Here is an 18,033-nt window from a genome sequence, read left to right as displayed (position 1 = left end):
ACTACAGTGCTTATATGTAATAAAGAAACACTATGACCTATATATAATAAACCAACATATAACAAAAAATAAAAAAACAAGTACACAGCATAAACGTTTATTTAAAAGACAAGCTTGTCTTTTACTGCAAAAATTATATAAGAATATGATAACAACAGGACCTGTTTTGCTCTCACCCCCAGTTTCTCAGAATACAAACTCACTGCGGGCTTTCTGATAAACAATTAGTTGACCCTGTTTAATTAATCTCCAAAGTCTTGAGATTTCTTTTTTCAACATTGACTTACTATGTAACTAGCAGATACTTTACGATGTAAAAGCAGATACTACACCATGAGATACAATTCTGAAATAAAATCACACTATCTACATTTGTTAAAACTACTTCACAATTGGGTGCCAGAAGCAAAACACAAATATACCCTGGCGCTAATGCTTTACACACAAACAGGATTATTGCCCCAGGAAAACAGTTGTGATCATCTCAAGCAAAAAAATCACAGCGGTTCCCCAACATCACTTTCAAATTGATTCTGGTGGGTCAAAAAATAACTGAGACGAAACAACTTTTGTACTTTTCTATGGAACAGTGGGGTACCACTAGCTTGTCCTCTTCTCTCCAGAGAACAGAATAGTGCTTTGTAAATGGCTCAATCCCGACACTGAAAACATACAATAAAGATCAAGCTAACTACATTCTTTCGACATGGTAAAGGATGCCAAATTGATAAAATATCACTCAGACGTGTTTTTCTGGTCATGTGATATTATCTGTTTTGCTAGTTATCCCTTACTTCATCAGTCAGAGCATGCTCTGTCAAACTTTGTTAATGTACCTGTCAACAAATTGAAGATCTGTAATATTAGAACAGTAAATGGCACAGAAATTTGATATTAGTTTGTAGTTTTTATAACTTTTTTTCACAAAAACCAGCAGGTACCTAACATTGAGTCCCTAATGTCCACTATAGACAACAGTGCAGGACACAGAAATGCCCAAGGGCTTTTAATAATTGTTTGCACTCTGGCAATTTATCTTTCCTTGCTGTTGTGGTTATTTAATATTATTGATATAATATTCCAGACCTAAATCGTGAGATAAAATGTATTACTTTAGGGCTTTTAATGTCTAATTTAATATTCTTTTAAAAGTTCAAATTCAGTTCAGCATTTAGTTCATTTTCAGTTCACCAATCATCACTATCCATTGTCATACTATTCCGTCTGTGCAAAAATCTCAACAAATGAACTCCGAACAAAGTCAAGACAGAAAGCCTTCATATTTATTTGACACCTGCTACTGTAACATACCTCCTGCTCTGTTATTCTACATAAGCTGTGAGATGAACAATTTTCACAATAAACAAAGTTAAATATAAAAGATAAGCCAAACAAGGTCAAGAAAATAATGAAAGCTAAAGAAGACAACTGTTCAGTATTAGCAGTTATTACACGGCATATAGACAGGTGGTTTCATGGTCATATAAGTGTGGATGGGGATTTCACATTTTTACAATCTAAAGAATGACAATTAAATATTTATAGCGAGGATCAGCCTATGACCTAACTGATTATAACTTGTGGGTATCGGACAGCATAGGAGATATCCTAGAAAGGATAATAGGATGTAATTCATAACAACAAAAATTGGACTTGCTATAGCTTAGGCAGCAAACTGCATTGTGTTGCAACATAAATGTTAAAGTGCCATTCATATATTTGACACTGCACAGCACCTTATCAACACACTTGCACAGCAACGTAACAAAGCATCAAAGTGTAAAGCCAAGTGCAGGGCCAACACCAGAAGTTTCTAGAACCAATACTAAGTAAACCTTCTATGCACCATTGTTGGCTAGCCCATATCTTGCATCTGGGCAGACTTCAATAAATAATTCCATGGCACCAGTTTACCAATCCATGCAGCTCTTTCTGCCTCCCTCTCTTCTCCCTGACCTGCATCCTGTCCCTGAGGACTAAGTACTCCGTTACTGGCTAGTGAATGGGAAAGAAAAAAATGTCACAAGATCGAAGCAGGAATTGTGGATAGTCTTTCCCGACTCTGTTATTGCTTTTACATACTGGAATTGTGCGATGGGCTAAGCTCACCAAAGCCGGGACATGGGAGGTCCATTGCGGCAACCACAACCAGGCTCTGGTTGGGCCCAGTACAGTATGTCTCACTGAATATCCTTTTCTGATGGCTGCCCTGGTAATGTGCTTCTAAAAACTTCTAAAATCACTGGGCTGTCCACAAATGAAAGGACTGTACTAACACGCGTGGACTTGATTGGGCAGATGTAAATAGGCTCTTATGCTGCAAAAAGTAAGCAGCCTATGGACATTGAAAGTGAAGCTACTAAAGGTTAATTTATTTTACTCCACAGTTTAAAAAAACAGTTTAGCTGTGCTTAGATGTAAGCATCATACAAGTCAGGTTTTAAATGTGTGGGTAAGCCACTCTCTAATCTTCTGTCATCACCAATGAGCGATCTACTCATTTTATAACCAAAACATTCCCACCTTTGTGGTGATACAGCTAACAGTTACCCTTTCTCTATTTGAGCCATGTTGCCAATGGCTAACAACTCTGGATTACTGCCAGGCCGCTGCAGCTCAATCCAGAGTTGTGTATGAGCTGGAGGCAGCAATATCACTAGCCTTTTCGCAAGCTCAGCATGCAGAAACGGCTCCAGTCCCTGGAATGATGAAGACCACACGAAAAAAGGAGAACGACACAAGCTTAACTAAACCATAAATGCTAATCCTCAGAGCCTGCAGCTAGTGACTAAGCAGTGTGTGTGTGTAAGTCCTGTGGAGGAAACAAAGAACCTTCTCTTCCCCCCTTTATGTTATGCCTCCCCATCCAGAGGCGACGATGAGGTGAGCTTTTACGCAAGTTACCCTGCTCTCACAGCAGCTGAGCAATATGTAATGCCGAAACTGAGGAGGAGACTGCAACAGGCAGGAAGTGACTTGCCAACAGGCTCTGACAGAAGAACAAAGAGATCAAGGATCAGAGTGTTGTTAGACTGCTCTTTCTTTCAATATACATTAAGATCACAGTTTATTTCTTTAAAAAAATATAAGGCTATCGTTGCCTGTAGTACTTCTGGAAAAAAACTAAAGGCTCCTACATGAGTGTCTAACTAAACACCAAATCCATGTGAAACTCATGTCTCATAAAGACAGCAAAAATCTTCCTTTACCCTCCCCTGACTGAATAAAAACCTTCATGTATCTCATGCTTTCCTACTATACTCTTCAGCTCAATGTGAGAGTTTTTAGCCACATGGGCAGTTCTATCTATGCAGAAAGCAGTGGGCTGGACTAGTTGTGACTAAAAAGTTAATAACAATCCCCGTTCAACAATTTTGTTTTTATTCTCACTATAGTTCAGGCAGCCACAGGCTACATGATAGTGGCAACTTAGTTCCGAAATAAATAAATAAAGAAGTGCAGCATCATTGTCACACCATTATAGGAAAGAGCATTAAGTTGATTTAATTGACAGGATCAACAAGTATTTGTGAGACTTTGCTGAAGAACTAAGTGAAAATTGTAAATGGAGATGCCATTATATCAAGTTCTGCAGCACATTGCTTTAAAAAAGGAGGTCACAATTGTACTTTAAATATTAACTATATATTAGGAGAAAACATTAATTTGTTACTGCATTGTTATCTCACCGCTAACGTTACATCAACTGAATTCTAATGCACAATTACCCCAATAAAATTACAGATTTTTTTTTGACTGCACACACTTTTGATTTTTTCTTTTTAACTCTTCTTTCTCTGAAAATGAAGTACTTGGCATGGTCATAAAAAATGTTATATGTACACTCTAGTGTATACACATAGTACTAGGTTGTACTATTATAATGTAATTATTTGTGGCATAGATTCAAGATGGTAGTAGAAACATTCTATCGGGATTTTACTCCTCAATCAGAGATGTTGAATACCAAAAGTATATCACGTCATGTGTAGGAACAATTGAGCAAAACTCAAACACTCATACAATTGTGGTTAATTGTGGTTCATCACACCCCAATTCAAATTCAAATGGCAGAATTTTGTATACCTAATTTTCAAATTTTGAGGCTGACACCAGAGCAATCATCAATCCGTAAAGGCAATTGGGCTGGGCAAAAATTGTCAGGAGTGCTATATGTTTTAGACCTTGAAAAAACAGGTGAGAGGTGTTACAGGCTTGATAGTGGAACTCTCAAGGTGCCAATGTATATCCTTGTTTTTTTCAAGCATAAAATCATGGATTCTTGGAATGCAAAATATACAATTCTTGGCTTCTTTCCATAGTAGAGAGCTAAAACATTACTGCTGCATTCCACAATTTGGAGCATGTGCCTCTTCACCTGTCAGTATGGCAATAAACAGTCATGTGTTTTAAAACAGGGTACATGGAGCATGCGTCTGTTCATATGTTAAAATGTGTGGGCTTTCAGAGAAACAAGCCGAAAAAGCAATGTCTGTGAAAGGAAAGGTAAAACATTTTTTTGCCGATATATTTACTAGGCACTTCACTGTTGGCTCGGTACACTTTACGTTTTCTGATTGTTTCACTGCTGACAGTTACAGTATGCAGCAAAGTGCTCTGCCAAGAAACACGGCACAGAAGATGCTCAATGCCAGTATGCCACTCAGTTTAAATAATTAATACTGATCCCTAGGTAGTGTGCTTAGCTTACAAAGAGCCCTCAAATTACAGGCCAGCCTTGTACTTTTGCCTCTATCTCAAACTTCTTCATGTAGATCTCTGAAATACATCTGTGTTAGATATTAGAATAATTTCTTTAAACACTTTACTGCTAAACTAATATATCCGAACCCCAAAATAAAACAGTAACATTTATCAGTGCATACAGCAAAGATACAGATTTGTTAACTCTACAACCTTGCATTCTATTAGTTCTGCGAAATCTTTTATTTCTGGCCTAATGTCATTTATTTTGTTTAATGTCACATATTTTAATTGTGTTTTACTTCTAGTAACAACACAGTAAATCCTAAGCCTTTTTATCTGCTAACAAACCTTAAAAAGGGAACACCTCACAAGGTCTGTACTGGCAAAACAACATTATTGTCTTAATGAAGAATTGCTTCTACTACACACTATTACTAAAAATATATACTTCAGGATTCAACTAGCACCTCTGGTTGTTAAGCTAGGTTGTTGTAACTTTGGATCAGGCCCCTGATTCCTGGGTGCCCCTCCGTCACAGTGTCTGTCAGTTTCAGCAGAGAACCTTTCTGGTAGCTGCAGTGATTCCTCTCCACTATTATACCTGGAACTGGTGATTGTCACTATTTTACCGGTTACTGGTGGATCGGCCTGTCACCATCATACCTGTTACTGGTGAATCTCCCCGTTTATCTGCCTGTTATTGAATTCTTTTATTGTTAGTATCTGCACATTGTTGAGGTTTGCCTGTTGCTGGTAAAATATGCCTGTACTTGGTATTATGTGATATGAATTGGTATCAGCTTGCTGATGGCTTTATCTGTATGTAGCATACATGCACAACACACATAATATGTGAGATACCCACTTTAACGTAGCCGTGCCCCACGTCAACCTTGGCATTCCTATAATGTAACAAAAAGTAAATAAAATGATCCCATCAAGCACCACTGTCATTTAATGTGTCATCTATCCATCAATAAAGATAGATTGCAGCCAATAGCTGCTTACAAAAAGGGTGTAACACCCCCACCCTGCATCCCACAATGCAATGTTTGGTGTCAGGATAACTTTATTACTAGACCAAAGCACCGTCACTTGGGTAGGGTGACTTCTTTCAAGCAGATATAAAAAAAAAAAAAGCCTGTATTTGCATAGGCAATTTGTGGCCTCAATCAATGAACCAGTTTTCAAGCAGCTTTATGATCTGGCAAAAGTCATTTTCATCTCTTCAGCCTGGCCACGGGTTCACTTTAAAGCAAGAAGAGCACAGACAGATAATTATTCTGGCTGTCTGGTTTAGGAACTCATTTGCATATCAGCAGCCTCTCAGCTTCAATATTGTTATTAGGATATATTAAAACTAAACAGCTGTGCTATTGTAAACTGTAGACAACTTTTGTTTAGATTGAAGTACTTTAAATTATGAATGCCATGGAAACAGAAACAAGAATGGTAACATTTATTAAGTGGATAAATTTTATTTTCAGAAAACTAAATTCAACATGATGGGACTTGGTAATGTTCAATGTGTCAAAAGGACCAGAGCAATAAAAATACTGCCACAGTAGCCAGTCAGTTACTTATTTAATTATTAGCATTTACTTAAATAAGTGCTTTATATATATATATATATATACATTTTATGTTTGTATCACATTTATGACTGCATTTATAATTGTTGGCTGATGACAATAAACACTTAAGGGTTACATTGATAACAAGTGGCCCCATATTCACTAGTTGATTTTTGGATACCTAGTTTTAACACATAATTGAATCCCTAGGATTCTAGACATTACATACAAAGTTTATAATTCTAATTTAAATAAAAGTGCATGAAGTTCCTTTCAATTACATTCTATTGCTTGCTCCCATTGACTGGTAAACATACCCTGGAATGATTTTGTTACATATATTTTATAAATGCAAAAAAATTGATTTTAGAGTTTTTTGCCTGTGTTATCTCAAAAGAACTACATAGACTTCCCTACTCTTTTCTTGGTGTACAAGCAACAAGCACCTAGACTTTGAAGATAAAGACAGATAAAGACCTGTGGGCCTGCTATAGCAAGGATAAGGAAGGATTGATACCTGTCAGTCCACAAAAATAATGTGTTGTCGGTCCATAGCAGCTAACCTAATATCTCTAGCTTATCAGCAAGTATTCTAAGAAATTTGCATGTATTGCAGAGATGTACTGCATAAGATTTTATTTTTTTTTGCTTTGACACACTGTTCTGCATTGGCAGCTCATTATTCTAATGGGCTAATAGGATATTGGAGGGACTTTGAGGGATTAGACAAGCCCTGACACTATCCAAAAGCGCAAAAGCTTTGCCTGTTAAAGCAGCCTGGAAATTCAGGCAATGAAAGCTGATGCAGGTGCAGTATAGGAAAATATTAACACCTGCTAGCAGATTTAGGTATTTTGTACAATCTACTTTTAGGATTTTACAACAACATTGACAAGGAATGAAATTTCAATAAAAGAAAATTCAGGATGGTGTGTGTGAATAGTGCATCAACACATGCATGTACAGGGTTCAATACGTTTTGATGAGGTAAAAAGTATATGACATAGGGTTCACTTTTTCTAAAATGGAATTGCAATCTCCCAGGATTAAGTAGTGGGATGGTCAGAAAAATGGAAGTGAAATGGGGCAGAGAGGATGAAAAGAGGACGGAGAAAAAGAAAAGGGGGTAAAAAGATGAATGTTGGAGGTAGGACTGGGTAAAAAGGGAGATATGGTGAAAGGAAGGATCAACCACTGTTGTCTCAAAGAATACCAATGGAAATTATGGTTACAAATGAGTACAAAACAAAGATTTCCCAATGATCTAAAAAAAAATGTAGGAGGTCAATGTGTGATGAAACCAAAAGTGATTGAAACACTACATTGCGTAACATTACATAACTTTTTTTTTTTAATGACAGAGTTACTTTAAAGATGACAGAAATAGGGGGCTGACATTATTGACCTCTCCCAAAAATAGCTATCGCGCCACAAGCTCCTTATTATTTTCAATTCTCCCATATGAAACTGTATAGAAAAGGGAACTACGTAACTAATATTTTTAGATGGCTTTTTGAAACTAAAACTTTACATGCACACAGTGCTTGACAAATTTCTTCACAAAATTTATTAACACTAATGAACACTTTCAGGACATAGAGATAATTTAGGGAAGTGAAATTCCCGTTTTAGAAAGCTGTGCATAGTGCATGAGTCATCTGCTAATCACAGGTTCTATGTGCCATGACACCCCACCCTGGAACCTGCTACCTACCTCCCCAACACTCACACTTTATTACACCAAGGATCTTTAAAGTGCCCGGCAAGCTTGATCGAGTCAGTATATAAGGCATGTGATGTAGTGTGCGTTCAGGCTTTTTGTTAGCATCTCTTAAAGGCAGAGAAATCTGACTCACGACATTAAGAGTTGTGTGCCAAAGCTAAACGAGCATATGATGCCTGATAAGGCCAAGCTGACTGCGTTTCTGTGTTCTGTGCAACCTTCTATTACCCTCTGTGACATCTAGGTAAGGGTTCCACCTTCAACATTTCACATACAGTATAGGCAGATTACACATACAGAATATAGTCCACCCTATACAGCTGAACACCATTGCATTGTATGACTGGTTTTGCAGTAACTGGTCTGTGCACAGGTTCTTAGGGGGACTTGCATCTGTATTACTAGCACCTGGGCAGCTTGGGATTTTTCAAAGATAATTTATTATTCTTTATTATTATGACAAGAAATACCCCAATGTCTCACAGATACCCCATAAGTGACTGGTGGTAAGAATGGATTTCTTGTTTAGGCACATGTTCCTCTGATGCAGACTTTAAGTGGGAGGACTGATTTGAGATAGATAATAAAATGCAGAAAAATTGACTTTTATACAAACTGCATGCACATTTTATGCAAAATAAAATTACTTGAACCTAACTTGTTGGAGCTTAGCACAAAGGACATCTATCTTTGTTGTGTAAAGTACCAGTTTCCATCAATCCACCAGGTTTTGGAAATGAACATTGCATTGAGTCTGAAAAGCGCTATAAAAGTTTGTATAAATGGCCTTTGTAGACAGTTCTAGTTATCCTTTGCCACAGGGGTTCCAGGTATGGAAAAAAAAAAAAAAAGAATAAAGCCATCATTGGAAATGAAATGATGACATAAAAATATACCGTATTTTACAAACTACAGGTAATTTGTACTTCAGGTTTATACTTGTACAAATACATAGCAACGATATACAGTGCTACCAAAATGCACACACCGAGGAAAAAAAAAACAATGAATTTGGGGGGTTATGCAAGGGTGGAAGAGAGGTCAGAGACTGGGATCCACAGGGGTCTTATCTGCCACAATATTCAGCATTTCCACAGCTGCTGTCTGTACAGAGCCCTTTAAATCAGAACTAATCTGATGTGGCAGGCTTATAAATATTCATATTCAATATATTTATGGCCAGCGCTGCCACTAACGGACGGACTGTAACGGACAGCAGGAAAATTAATGCGGATAAATCAGTGTGTCTGGCCCTATAATTATTCACAGAAGCATGTTGCAGTGTCTAGCACATTCCTGTCCATTACTGAACATAGAAAGTGTATTCATATACATACACGTTTTTTTGTCCACTAATCTGTTAAAAATTATAACATATATTTTAGGTGAAAGCGAAATATTACATATTTTAGGAAAATAACATATATCATTAGGTAGCTTCCCTCTCTGTCTATTCAGCCTTTCTGGGTAGAAGGGTTGTTCAGTAGCTAGAAGACTTGCTTTGTAGTACTAAGATCCAACATTCAAATTCTGACCAGGATACTATCTGCATGGAGTCTGTATGTTCTTTCTCTCTTTGCATGGGGTTTTCCGCCTACATTCCAAGTTGGCAGGGCAGGAGACCAGATTTGTCTGTTTTGCAGTCAAGAAAAATTTGCGGCTCTTTCCCCTTCTTAGTCCATCTTATGACTGGATGGTAAAAGGAGAAGCAGCGAGCTGATGACTTTAACTTTGTTAAGCTGCGTACACACTTGCAATTTTTGTCGTTGGAAAGGATCTTTCACGATCCTTTCCAACGACAAGGGAGTGCACGATGCATGAACGGTGCTGTACATACCGCACCGTTCATGCTCTATGGAGAGGGGAGGGGGAGAGCGACGGAGCGGCACCCTGCTGCGCGCTCTCCCCCTTCCCTTTCATTAGGATCGGCTGTCGTCCATCGTCCGTGGATCCGGCAGGTCGGTCGTCCGGACGATGGACGACACCGACTGTACACACGGCATCGGCCAATTATCGGGCGATAAAAATCTGACCTGTGTACGTAGCTTTACTCTGCTGCTTTTAACAATGTGCTTACAGCACTGAAGTCACAAAGTCACAGAAGAAAAGTGACCTGATCAATGTCATTATATCAAAGGGTGGTGGAAGTTTACGCAGAATAAAAAGATTCCTTTGGTTTACTGATAAGATAAAGTGTGGCCATTGTATACTCAGAATAAAGGACAAATCTAGGATTTGAATAGAGCTCCAAATTATTTATCTAAAACCAAGACCACCTAGAATTATTTAGCAAATGGAAAAATAGTTTTCACCAGTCTTGACCTTTTGTTCTAAGGTTAACCACAAACAAGATTAATTTTTGTCCGATGTAATGAAGATTAGACCATAAAAATTACATGAATACTATCATAAAAAACATGACAACAGCTAAAATGCAAATGATCATCGATCTAAATACTATTTTCTTGAAAGTTGTTCTGATTATTTGAGCTAGGAACGTAGCAGAATTTTCACAGATGTCGCAGCAATCTTTCTGCCAAACACTCTGCAATCTGTCACACTAACATCAATCATTTCTAAAGCCGCATACACACAAGCAATAATAGTCGTTGGAAAGGATATTTCACGATCCTTTCTAACGACTATTATTGCATGATGCATGAACGAGTGATGAACATACAGCACTGTTCTGCTCTATGCAGAGGGGAGGGGGGAGAGCGATGGAGCGGCACTCCGCTGCACGCTCTCCCCCTTCACTTGCATTACGATCGTTCATCGTCCCTGGATCTGTCAGGGCGGTCGTTCAGACAATGAAGGACGCGGGCTGTACACACTTCAGATTCTCGTCCGATATCGTCCCTGAGCCAATTATCGGGTGAGAACTATTGGAAGTGTGTACGTAGCTTTAGGGTTACAACTTCAGTTAGTATTTTGTTGTTCTCCGAGACATTATTAGGGTCTATTTTCCATCATCGCCTGTGACATCCTTTGTGTCAGTGTTAAACAATGTATTCAGAAACAAGGAGTTGGGGGTCATCTCATCGATAGGTTGAACAGCAATAAAAACACAATAAGGTTATGAAAACAAAAATTGGTAGAGTTTTAAGGTAATATATAAAGCTTTTAAATAATTTTTGAAATGTATTCTTACAGGTCTTATTAAATATAAGTTATTTGATATACCTGCAAGAAACAATCTCAGTGATTTATCAGAATGGTTACTGTTTCTACAGAGATAATGAAATCACAAGTTCATTCTCTTATTTCCTACATGGTTCCATTTTTCTACTATATGATCAGCAAAAAAAAAAAAAAATCATTTCCTTAAGAAGAAAGTGAACTATTTTCTGACACATTAGCATTTCTTCCACTACACATCACTATCAGCTCAATTAACAGGCATTAGAACAGAAAAGATCTCGGCCTTGGCACTGTCCCTTCCAGGATCCGCAAGTTTACCATGTAAATATTTCAAAGCCTTCTGCCAATGAGGGCACAGCGGCTGCGCAGTAATTACAATCAAGCCAGCCAGCTAGGCATAAATAATGAATGTCGAAGGGCTGGCGTCTGCCCATGCTTCTTCTCATAGGGGTTGCCCAGCTCAGAGGCAGATAAACTTCGCTCAGTTCAACTGCAGGCTACGCAGGGCTGGCAGCCACTTCAATTCAGGCAGCTTTGTTGCCCTGTAGCAACAATTAGCCATATTTCCGAAGTATGACCTCAAACAGTAAAGTGTGAAAGAGTCTAGGAAGTGCCTACACAAAGACACTAATATGCTAGCATGTATAATTATCAGTCTACATAATACTGCATAATGAAAACAATTTACATTAGTACAACTGGAGGTAGAAAGTACGTTAGCACCATATACTAGGCTGTTCCATCAAACCACCTTCTGCATGTGCTTAATTTTCAAACATTGAATGAAAACTACTGTAGACGTAATATGACAGCTAACCAATACCGCTGTTTTTACAAAATTAGACTTATATTGGTGTTGGTTCTGCTTCCCTCTACTGAAATAAAAATGTGTATGATCTGCAGAGACAACCTCTAAGTCTTTGATATCATATTGTATAATTATGGTCCTATAGGCTATGGACACCTTTTACTAACTAGTTAGTAAAGGTAAAAAGTTAGGTGCAACAAGCAGATACTTATCTTTAATAAAGTTCATGCTTATAAATGCACAGTCTGTTTAGGCAGGCCTATTGAATCTCTGTGGTTCCTGTTAAATTTATTTTCTGTGAAAGTGAAGGGCGAACTTTCCAAGGGTATTAGCACAGTTTTCTGTAGTGCTCAGAAAAAGAAGTAGCAGCACACCCCACAATCATGTAACAAGAGCTTGCAGTCCTTGTGAAAAGGGTTGTAAAAAGCAGACAGGAAGAAAAACATCCCTTTGTGGAACTCTAAACAAATTCTTTTGGTAAAGCAAGATGTGTATTCGGGCTACACTAACAGTGCATTTGAAAAGATGATGCTTTAGTAAACAATATCTTTTGATAAAATATTGTTAAGTTCTACTCCAAGGAAAAAAAATCTAATTGCATTCATTTTAGACTATAGGTTTCAAATACGTTTCCACTAAAAGCAACTGAATGTATATCTGGTAGCTGCATACGAAAAGCTGCATTCATAAAAAAAAAAATCCAACTCTGCCATGTCAGTTTCCTAAGACCTCAACAACATTGTGTTTCAGAAACGTAAAAATGAATTTGAAAGTTGCTTTATAAAAACTTAAGGGGTCCACAACATATCTGATTGCTGAAGAGGGGAAATTAATCAGACAACTCAGAAAAGTGGGAATGTTTCTAACAACACATTTAATGTTTTTTTTTTCCATTTTTACCCAGAGCTAGAAACTAAAGAACAGCTGGAATCTTGCTGCTAAGAGAAACATTACCATCTCTACTACAGTTTATGTACAGGAAATCGTCTCCAGGTGCTAACTTTAACAACTAAGGTAGCATGAAAGATGCATAAAAATTTTCATGGCCTGGCACCTACATCATTTACAAGCATGCACAGTGGGCAGATCACTACCGCTTCAGTCTTAGCAAAGCTCCAAAATAAGCAAGGCTTTTTGTGCTGACAGAGAAGACGCAGACAGTTGAGACTTGTATCCAGACTGGTAATCCAGCAGCGAAGTAGGGGGACCAGTGATTCAGCAAGATTCAGGATACAAAAACTGAATGAGAAATTCATTCTAAAACACAAGTCTGCAATGTATGAGAATTTCCGTAGAAGAGGGAATAAAACCAAAGGCTATATTATTCTGACTGGGCGATTGGATAAAAAGAGCCAAAAAAAAATATTGTTTTTTTTTTTTATTTTTTTCCTTACATTTCTTTATGGCCCACAGCTTTATTATTTGAATTACCATGTAAGATTTATTATCACACAGGCAGTGGGGCAATCTGTCCATGGCTTAATTTGTGACGTAGCTGAATTGGATCAGTTACACATCAAAAGCATGTCAGCTCTGCTATACTCAAGTGCTTTATGAGCAGTTGGCAATTGATTTGCAAACCAGCATGGGAGACAAATGTCATGGGGGTAAGATCTGTTAATAGTTCCACGGAGACCCAACTTGGATGAGAAATCCAGGGAAAGATAAGGATATGCTGCAGGACCAGAGTACAGAGACACTGACAGAAATAGATAGTTACTGACATCATCAAAATGCTTGACTGCATCAGCTCCTGGGCATCACTGACTCAGAGGTCAATAGGAAGAGTACATTTGGCACATCCTGCCTACTTAATAACTATAGGCACACACAGGACTCATACATGAATTGCAGAGAGAATGAAACTCACCTCAGTAAAAGAGGAGGATGGCACTGCACCATTCTGCTGACTTCCTGAAGGGCGCTGGAGGAGGAGAAAAGCAAAGCAGCGTGTTTGGTGCCAGCCTCATACTGCAGTGTGTGCACAGAATCACACTCACAGGTATCTACCCACCACACTTACAGCTGCAGACACACAGTGTGCCTCCTCCGCAGGGGGGCGGAGGAGGATGAGGAGGAGGTGTACACACTTTGGTTTTTTTTCATTAACCCATCAACTTCAGCACCTCCTCTGCAGCTAGAACTCTGTACAGAACAAGGAATGCACCTCTAGGGACTAAAGGCAGAAAAGCTGAGGCCGGAAATGTTGGAGCTGGAAGGGTGGCACAGTTGGCAGCAATCTCAAATCATTTCTAAGGATGTACATTTTGTTAATGTAAGCCATGACTAAAGCACAGGAACTGCCAGTATAACACAAAAATACATTAAAATGAAAAAATACAACTGGTGTATTTTGTGGAACACTGAACTTAAAAGCACAAAGATATAAAAAACAGAAATAAAAATATTAATAAAAAAATGACATTTTGTATGTGTCGGAGTATGACATATAGAAACCATTGTTTTGAGCCTGTAAGTGTTAAATCTGATAAATTACCAAATATGCAATAAACATTACCTGACTATGCACTGTACTTGGATTCATTAGTGCTGTCAATCAATTAGCTGTGGCAGTTCAAAATTCAACCAGAAGATTATGATTTCAGAAAAAAAAAAGATTATTTTTTTTTTTTATTATTAGGAAATTATATTTGTGTGTGTATACACATTGCCAGACTGTTGCCAGACTAATAAATGCAACAAGAATAGCTACATTAGGTATGTTTTTCTATGTATTTAGGGCTGGACTCCAGTCCTGACAGTTGTACAGTCTCTTGTACTGGAAATACTTACCTTGTTATTCCTGCATTGTAATCTTCTTACAACGTGCATTAAAAGTTGTAGCAAGTCAGATGGCCTAATTTCCTATCTGCAGGATGGCCAGCATCATCTAGCTCATTCATCTCTATTCTTACTGGCCCTGGCCCATTCGCTTCATTCAATGTTTATTTTGGTCATTCAAAAGATAGACACTCTGGCCCTGATTTATTAAAGCTCTCCGAGGCTGGAGAGAATACACTTTCATCTGTGAAGCTGGGTGATCCAGCAAACATGGAATGGATCTGGTACAGGATTAAAATAATTTGCTAACAAATAGCTTATGACTTTTAGGAAATCCATTCCAGGTTTGCTGGCTGCTTCACTGATGAAAGTGTATTCTCTCCAAACTTGGAGAGCTTTAATAAATCAGGGCCTCAGCCTCAACATTCTTTTTCTTTCCTTTGGGACACAGAAAATAGGCTTCTCAACAAAGCTTTATGACATAAATTCTAACAATCTGGGATCTCAAAGATTTGTGAAACCATAGAAAAAGTCCCGACCAAAAGGTTGTGGATCTGGGCACATACCAAGGTGAGAGTGTCAGGATGGTATTTTGAAACAAAAGGTTATACCTCAACCTATAACCTTGAAAGCAACATTCATGTCCAATCACATGGGGGCTGTGTATTCAGTTTAGTAACTTTTGTTTGATACAAGATGAACAAGGCAGGTAAAATTAAAGAATTACATGAAAACACGAAGAAGAGTCAAGAAAGAGAGATAAAGCAGGTAAAACAAAATGACTGAATGAATTTCAGAAAATCTCCTGGAAAACCTAACATTGCACTAAAACATTGTGAGTTCTTCCTTATTTAGAATCTGTTTTGCCTTTTCTTTTTCTTGAACATCTTTATGTCCGTATGCAAGTACCTATGGCTCATAATCCTACTGCAGTATGGGATTTACAAATTTGTAAAAGTTGCTTTATCTGCATTTCAGCACTTTGCATTGCTGCAAAAATTTTACTGCATTTGCACTTTGACATCCTATATATAGCAATGTGGTTTTGTATGTGTACAGTACTCCCATTGTATAATGACATATATATTCCAATAAATTGTGCATTGCAAGGTTGTTTTTTACCGTGTGACAAACAGACTTCCAGAACACCAAACAAAAAAAGCACAGGAAGTACTTAATATGGGAATATTACTTCATACTGACTTTGATACTGTGAGCAATTAGCATGCTTATGATCACCTCATGGGCAGACAAGCTACTTATTTGTAACTGTTCTACAAGACTGCCTCAGCACTTGTTTTTCCAATCCAATGTAAAACTACAGCTGAATTTTACAATGTCTTGACACAAGCATGCTGCTTGTTTGCTGGCATAATTTTCTTTACAGCTTTCATTTCAAGTTTAAGGCTAACTTTTCAATAGTCATGTTACCAGTGATGAAAGATATCTTCAGTTCGAACAGGAAGCTGGCAAACACTAATACTACTGTAATGTGGAGAGTTAGACATGTTGGAATTCATTAAGTCTGGCAGATATATGGCCCGACGCACTGTGATTTAACTAGCATTCCGCAATGTATTGACTAGCGGAGCCAAGCATCTGACACCTAATAAAATATGGAACAGTGTCATAGCTGGCAGGACACAATTTTTTTCTGTTTTTAAACGAAGAGGAATGGTGGATAATTATTTAAAGAAGAGGCTAAAGTTAGGTAATACTACCAGCAAACAAATTTACCGTATTCCTTTTAATAGGAGGGCAGATAATATGGAGTCTGGGACCTGGAATCCCTGATCTGTGCCCACTCATTTAACAGCATTTTAGGCTCTCCAACCTCATCAGGTTTACTAGATTTCCCCACAAAAAAAGGATTCATTGTCAACTGATCTATGTCGCTATAATTTTCAAAGCTCCTCCGGGGAAAATAAAAAAAAAATAAAAAAACAATACATTTTTGGAAAAGCTGAAAAATATTTTTGACAGACCAGAAAAGTCCAGAACAAGAATAACATAAATTTCATGTCTGTTAGCAGTTTTCAAGCCAAAATAGTCACACTCCAAATCAATTAATCTGCCTAAATGTCATCCACTCAATCCATACTAGCAAAAGTTTAGCTTGAACATGTTCTCTATATATCATAGATAGGGACAATTGTGGGGGTAAGAGTCTCCAAAATGAGGACTTTAGAAAAGTATGCAAATTGTCCCCATGCAAGTCACCCTGTTACATTTTGCAAATGGCCACTGCACAGTTATATTTTAGGGTTGCAAATATCAGGATTCTGCAATGAGAAACAGGTTGCATGCATATGAAATAGCAGCTGCAAAGAGGCTACAAGCGTTCAGAAGGATGATGATGAAAAAGGTGATAACAGTATTTTTGAATACAGTAGTTTTAAATTCACACAATCCATTTCACAACAGGTCTGTTCTGATATGGTGATGACTGGGTATGGATGTTCAGCATCTGTGCAGAATGTTGATATCATGCAGCGTACAGCAGAAGTATTAAAATGCAGCACAAAATTGGTCTGGCTTAATAGGGAGTTTTCATTAGTGATACTGTTAAAGTATGGTGCATTAGTTGCAGTTCCAAGTGAGACAAAAAAGGGTGACTACTTGGAATATTTTATAATAATGCTTTCAGTTTAATCAGAGGCCACAAATGTCTTGAGACCCAAGCCTGCGGTGATCTAGAAGCTCAGCCCAAAATTCTTAATCCTTCTTGCCCAATAAAATGTGAGTCAGCACAAGGCACAGATCCAAGTTCTGTCTGCAATCACAACTGACTCCAGAGGTTCTGCAATAAAGAAGCCATATTCTATTCACTTCATATGCTCTGTCCAAGAGACAGGACACAAAGCCAGCTTAGATTCGAATGATCTTACGAGGCTGTGGAAAGCCAGGAACATCATTCCCAGCCAAGACGCATGAAAATTATCCCAACCAGCTGCTCACTGCCACTGGAAACCGGATGAGACTCTAAGAATGGATGGCCCGATGCCATCAGTAGCAAACTCTCAGAGTTGTTCAAAGCCAAGTCATCAATACCAGAATACTGTGTACGCTGAGGCCATGATCTCTGCCCTGAATCATCAAGATTAAGAAAAAAAAAAACATGAAATGAGACATCGGTTGCTAAATTTCTATTATGTCATTTCCCTGTGTATTTAAAACAAGTTATGACTATTTTATAAATAGATCACTGAGAAGTGCTGTTGCAAAAAAAAAAAAAATATATAAAATAAAAAAAGCGTTCATTTATGTGTATAAACATTCATGGTCTCCTAACCAACCAA

At 37.9% G+C, this 18,033-nt stretch overlaps 1 protein-coding gene across 5 annotated transcripts in view; it reads right to left on the bottom strand.

Annotated features, from left to right (window-relative positions):
• The window catches only part of TANC2 (tetratricopeptide repeat, ankyrin repeat and coiled-coil containing 2), a 251,599-nt gene that overhangs the window by 94,865 nt on the left and 138,701 nt on the right, over window positions 1-18,033 (bottom strand). Inside the window, exon 1 of one of the 5 annotated variants that reach the window (XM_072414610.1) lies at window positions 13,824-13,918. The exons of the other annotated variants lie outside the window; for them this stretch is intronic. The gene's annotated coding sequence lies outside the window, so the exon portion shown is untranslated. Of the gene's footprint in view, window positions 1-13,823; window positions 13,919-18,033 lie in introns of those variants that run through there. 5 annotated transcript variants of the gene reach the window in all.

Source organism: Pyxicephalus adspersus, chromosome 6 (genome assembly GCF_032062135.1).
Source record: "Pyxicephalus adspersus chromosome 6, UCB_Pads_2.0, whole genome shotgun sequence".
Taxonomy (NCBI): Eukaryota; Metazoa; Chordata; class Amphibia; order Anura; family Pyxicephalidae; genus Pyxicephalus; species Pyxicephalus adspersus.
The sequence above is the reverse complement of the archived record's forward strand: the minus strand, read 5'-3'. Positions and strand labels throughout refer to the sequence as shown.